Raw genomic sequence first — 6155 nt, forward strand, 5'->3', positions numbered from 1 at the left:
AGGCAGATACATCAACTTCATCTTCGTTTCTAACTAATTTTGGTTTTGAATTATCACGCCTTTTTACATAAACTCTTGACCCTTTGCATGTATAAATAGGTTTAGAGTTTCTTTAGACAAGTAATCATTTATAAACACGGTTTTAGTATTTTCAACTTCTTTAAGTTTGGATTTTGACATCATAAGTTCTTCTTTAGATTTTTTATTTGTAAATTTTACTACCATTGTATTTTTTCCTACTTTTCTCCCGGTTCTATCTTTAAAAAAGTACGCATCTTCAATGTTTTCTTCTTTTTCTATACCAGCTGTTTTTGAAAGTTCTAATACAGTTTGAATAGCACTGGAGTTCTCTTTAACATCAGCTCCTCTAATAATACAATCATTCTTACACCGTTGATCATTTAGTATCTTTACAGATGTTTTTAAAGTTGCAATTTCTCTCTTTAGGTTTTTGTTTTCTCTTTGCACAATATCTAGTGTTTTTATTGCTTTTAACAATATCTTTTAATAATTTATCATATTGCTTTGACATAAAATCAATTGACTCTGTAATTGTATTAAGTTGATCAAGTTTTTTAAGTTCGTTTTTTATTTCTCTTAATTCTGTCTTTACATCTCCACTTGTTTTATCATTACACAAATGGCATACATATTCTTCGCTCTCATTATCGAGTAAATATTCATATTGTCGTTTATCGAGTTTAGTACACAATGAGTGAAACACTTTACTACATTTGTCACACTGAATATTTTCTTCCTTATCTTCTTTTACTTCCAATTTACATTGAGCACAAACTTTTGTATTTGTAAGACTTCGACGGCTTTTTGATGCCATATTTTAAATCGTTTACAATTTTTAATGCTTATTTTACACAATTTTATTAAATATTGTATTTAAGCACAATTATAAACTTTATTTTTTAATATTTTTAAAAGTCACTTCGCGCTGCTTATGTTTTTGACGTTCTTATCTCAAGAGTTGCCAACTTTTTTTTCAATGTCTCATTGTTTGAAGTAATAAATTTGTAAATAAATACAGTAGTTTTCGATTATAGTCATCACTGTTAAAGTCACATTAATTATATTGTCAATTTTATTAGATTTAAATGTCTCTGTCGATCAATTTCATATAAAAAGATTACTTTATAGTCCATTTTTGATATAAGCACTTTTCACATATATGCCATCTACCCGTGGCTATAAAAAGTCATGTTATATAAAAAAACTTCAAGATATTATCACACACGAAATGTTTTAAAATTTTTTTATTTGAAAAAAAAAAAAATAGAAGATAAAACTGTAACTAATACCTAAACAAAAATTGTTGTTTATAATCACTTTAGCGATATAGTCCTCAATTTGTGTGCAATTAAGGGTTGTGACCAAAGTATAATAATAAAGTAGCATCACTTGAACAGCTGACTACTTTTTAAAACTAGATATATGCAGAAGTTTTCAAAGTTTATTTTGAAAAATATTTAAGTTGTGTTTTGCTATTTGTGAAAAGTTGAAAAAGTGAATGAAAAGTGGAAAAGAGTTATCGATTATATAATATATACAAATATAACTATATCCTTAATATTTTAAACTTAAAAGTATTTTTTTATTTAAGTTTTCTTCCCATTGTTGTTGAAAGAAATTTTTGTTAAATTTTATAAACAAAAACCTTATGATTTTGACACAATCTTAAATTATTCCAAAAACAAAATACATGTGGGTATTATTGGAATTAATTCCCTTATATTTTTAATTCGGCTTTAAATTTTTCAATGTTGCATTCCTTGAATTTATTTTATGTATATTATATTGAATTAATTCTTAAGTGAATTCATTCTTTATAGGAACAAATTCAATTGAATGATCATTCTTGGTTAATTCCTTCTATTAGAAATTGATTGAAAGAAAAAAATATTTAATTAAATTTTTAATATAAAGAATGCTTTTGAATTATAAAACAAAACTTTCATTTAATCTATTTCAAATTGAATGATTGGAAAATTTTTAAATTCAATTTGTAATAGATTGAATTCAAACAAAATGTTTATCATTCAGAGGAAATTTAAAAATCAATAGGAATTGTGGAAATTTATTTTAATTCAATTTGTAACAGATTGAATCCAAACAAAATTAATTCATTCAGAAGGAATTTAGCATTCTATAGGAATTAATTCATTAGAGAAAATTTAAGAATTAATTCTAGGAATAAAATCAAAGACAATGAGTTTGAAGAACTGTTAATTCTTAAAAATATAACTCAATTTCAAAAAAAGAATTAGCGAATGAATTATTTTAGAGCTTCGTGTTTAGATAAAAAATAACACTACCCTGCAGGAAATGGAACTAGTACCAAACTAGTATTTTACTAGTACCAAAATCACCAGTACTAGTTCGCAACTGTAAACTTTCCTATACCATCATAATGCTCAAATTAACATTGAGTGTGTTTGAAAAATTACTAGTACCATTAGTTCTAGACTTATACTAGTACACTTGGACCCAATTGGGTTCTTTAGAACCAGTTTAATACTAGTTCTAATATTCATAAAAAGTCGCCATAATTGGTGGTTTTGCTCTTTTGAAAGCCTCCTGCACAATTCCAAGTGAAAATTACTACACAACTTGTTTTTTATAAGGTTTTATTTCTAAAGATACAATAAAAAATGTTGTAAATACATTTACCTAACAATTCAATATGAAAGTTTGAAGAAATTCTGGTTCTATCCGTATCACCATCATTGATTTCATTATGTCCAAAAATTCCCTTCAGGTATATATCTCCATTTCGTTATAAAAACATTTGCCGTACGATAAAACAAATATTAAACTTATTGCAGTTTTTAAATTTAATAGACGTACTTACATAGGGATTTGCCTGCAACCGGACCTAAATTTGCATGCACTATTTATCCTCTCATTTGAAGGGATATGTATGAAAATATAGTTTTTTATGCAAAATGTTTCAAAATTATATTTTAATAATTTAAAAAATTTATTTTTTCCAACACATGTCAAACAAAAATCAATCTACAAGTGGCGCCATTCAACTACTTCTAGTACTAGTATTTTTCCATATAAACTCTAACCCAATTTGTACTAGTGTCTGTTGTTCTAGTATTAGTACTAGTGGCATTAAGACAATTATCGCTTCATTTCCTGCAGGGTAGTTTATAAATTAATAATTTTTGTTAGCTCATGGAATGAAGGATTTATTTTTAAAAAGGGCTATTTTGAATAATTAACAGTTTTTATTTTTTTCCTATACGTAAAAATTTTTAGATAAATTCATATAATTTTATTTATTTTCAAAAATGCCTACTATTGTCAAAACTAACAAGTAAGAGTGTTATATTCGACTATGCCGAATCTTATATACCCACCATCAAACCGTATGCCATAAATGGAATGCTCCCCTATAAACATTAGGTTGATATTTGAAAAATAAGGCTTAAGTCAATTATGGACACACCCCTTTCGGATTAACAAAATATTAATTTTTAAAAACAAAATATTTTTTCCAACTTTTAAACCATGAACATATGTATATGGGCGGTAGGGTCAATTATAAAATTCTATAGAGAGATTTTGGCATGTAAGAAACTTACTTCTGTATATCGAATTTCATAGCTACACTCGCATTTTTAAGTCAGTAATGTGTCATTTTCTGAAGGTGACCATATATGGGGGGTGTTAGGGTCAATTATGGACCGATTCTCATAAAATTCGCTAGAGATTTTTGTTCGCCAGAAACTTACTGTAGTGAGCGTTTAAGTCATTTTCTAAGGGGTGGATCGATCCTCATAAAATTCGGTAGATAGATTTTTGCTCGTAAGAAACTTACTTATATCACGCACTAGACTGGTATTTTTAAGCCAGTAATGGGCGTTAAAGTCTTTTTTTGGAGGGGACTATATATGAGGGGTCGGGTCAATTATGAAGCGTTCCCTATAAAATTTGGTAGATAGAATTTGGGTCATATAAAACTTATTTATGTCGAATTTCATTGCTATACTTGCATTTCTAAAACAGTTATGACAGTTAAAGCTGTTTTTCGTCGGCGCAATTTGTATGGGGCTTATGCGAAAGCGTGGACCGATATTGCTCATTTTCAACAAACCTTACCTATAAGAAATATTTGTGGAAAATTTTAACACTCTAGCTCTTTCCCTTCGGACTCTATCGTGCTTTAAACAAACATACAGACAGACGGACAGACATGACTAGATCGTCTTAGAATTTAATAGTAATATACAGTGAATCAACTAAGTTTTTTTAAGAGAATTTTGTTTTTTGTTCATAAATAAAATTCCAAAAAACAGGTAAAAAGTAAATTTATGGTTTCCAATTGAAAATAGAGATTGTGTAGAATGGGAAAACCAAGAAAAAAATGTTAAAATAAAAATTTTGGTGCATTTGTTGTTGCATTTTATTATTTTTCATCATAATTTGCACGTCAATAAAGTATTTTGCATATTGAAATTTCCAGTTAATTTCGTTGGGTTTTTCAAATTATTTTTTAATTGCTTTTTGGAATTTATTGTTTTATCGTTAAAAGGACACGTGTTAAGTATTTTTCAATTGTAATTTTCAAAAATCATATCCTCATTATGTGAAACTGTGTAGTTATTTGCGTTAAAAATGTTTAAAAGGAAATAATGAGGCAATTCCAATATAAAAAACTAGTTTAGATTTTTAGGACAAATATAAATCAATGAAATTCAATTATGTGAAGGTTAATCAATCATTAAAAAATATAAAATATAGAAATTGATGAAATAACACAAAGAATTATTAAAAAAAACGCACTGAGTTGTCATTCAAAATCTTTAACTGCCAAAGGAGAGCGACTTGTATTCAAGCAAAAACCATTGAAGTCCTCATTTATCTTCTCCAAAGTCCATATACGAACTTAAAAGAACACTATGTATAAATTTTGACCTCTAAACAGAACTTAGGTTGCTTCGAAACAATATAAAGTGAACTATCGTGTGGTACGGGAAAAATACTTAATTTAGATATTTACAAATAGAGGCGGTTCTCATCACCTAAGATCCACAAAAGCAATATTTTTCAACTAATACATACACTTATATATAGTTAGAACCCAAATCAAGAATAACTATCCAAATCCAACTACGCCCACTGTATTTTATTCATAAAATAATGCATTCAAAATATGAGGTAGAATATCAAGATTCTAGCATGTAATAGTTCTATAGTGGTATACGGTGATATCCCCATACTTAGAGTGGCTAGGACGGTACTTAGTGTTAGCTTTATTGAATAAGAATCAATATTACACAATTCTAAATGAAATTCACACAGTACTCCCCAAATAGATGGGGTTTCCGTAATGTAGTTTTTGTTTGTCAATACAATATGACCAAAAACCCAGATTATTTTGTTATAATCTATACATTTATACCCCACTAAAAATTTTTTCTAGGTCCAAATTCATTGATTTCCTAATATATCATGTATCCAATTCAAAATTACTTATTATTCTCGAAATTAAATCAAAGAGACGATAGATTTCATGTTAAGTCAAATATTGAGAAATTCTTATAGGTATATAGGATAATAAATCGGTTAAGAAATGTCCAAACTTAGTCGTTCCACTACAAAAATATCTAAAAAGTGTCATTCTAAAACATAGGAGTAATAAAAATATTAAATTTTATAAAATAATGCAGCAATATTAAAAAAATTAACAAAAAACCTAAAAAGCAAAATACTTTATTGACCTTAAAAATTAACAATACGTTCACATTTGATCAAAAATCTCGTTAATTAATATCATGATTTTACTTTTTATGGTATTTTATTAAAATATAAGATATTCTTTAAAAAATACAACAAACAAATTGCTTTATTTTGCTAAAAATAATTGTTCAGATAAAGTTTTTTCTTAAAATTTATAAAATTTTACATAGGCAAATTACTTAATTGATTCACTGTATATACTTTTGTGGGTCTATAATTAATATTACGATGTGTTACAAACGGAATGACAAAATCGATATACTCCTTACTATCTTTTTTGATAGTAAGTATAAAAATCACGTTTTTGATAAGTAAATTTTTTTATTAAATTCAGATTAGAAGCAGTTCTTTCAGAAATTTAAAAATGTCAGCTGTTTTTCTTGAAACATCATTTT

Source organism: Lucilia sericata, unplaced genomic scaffold, assembly GCF_015586225.1.
Source record: "Lucilia sericata isolate MDLA Ls3-8-SP2 unplaced genomic scaffold, ASM1558622v1 Contig000152F_arrow, whole genome shotgun sequence".
NCBI classification, from domain to species: Eukaryota; Metazoa; Arthropoda; class Insecta; order Diptera; family Calliphoridae; genus Lucilia; species Lucilia sericata.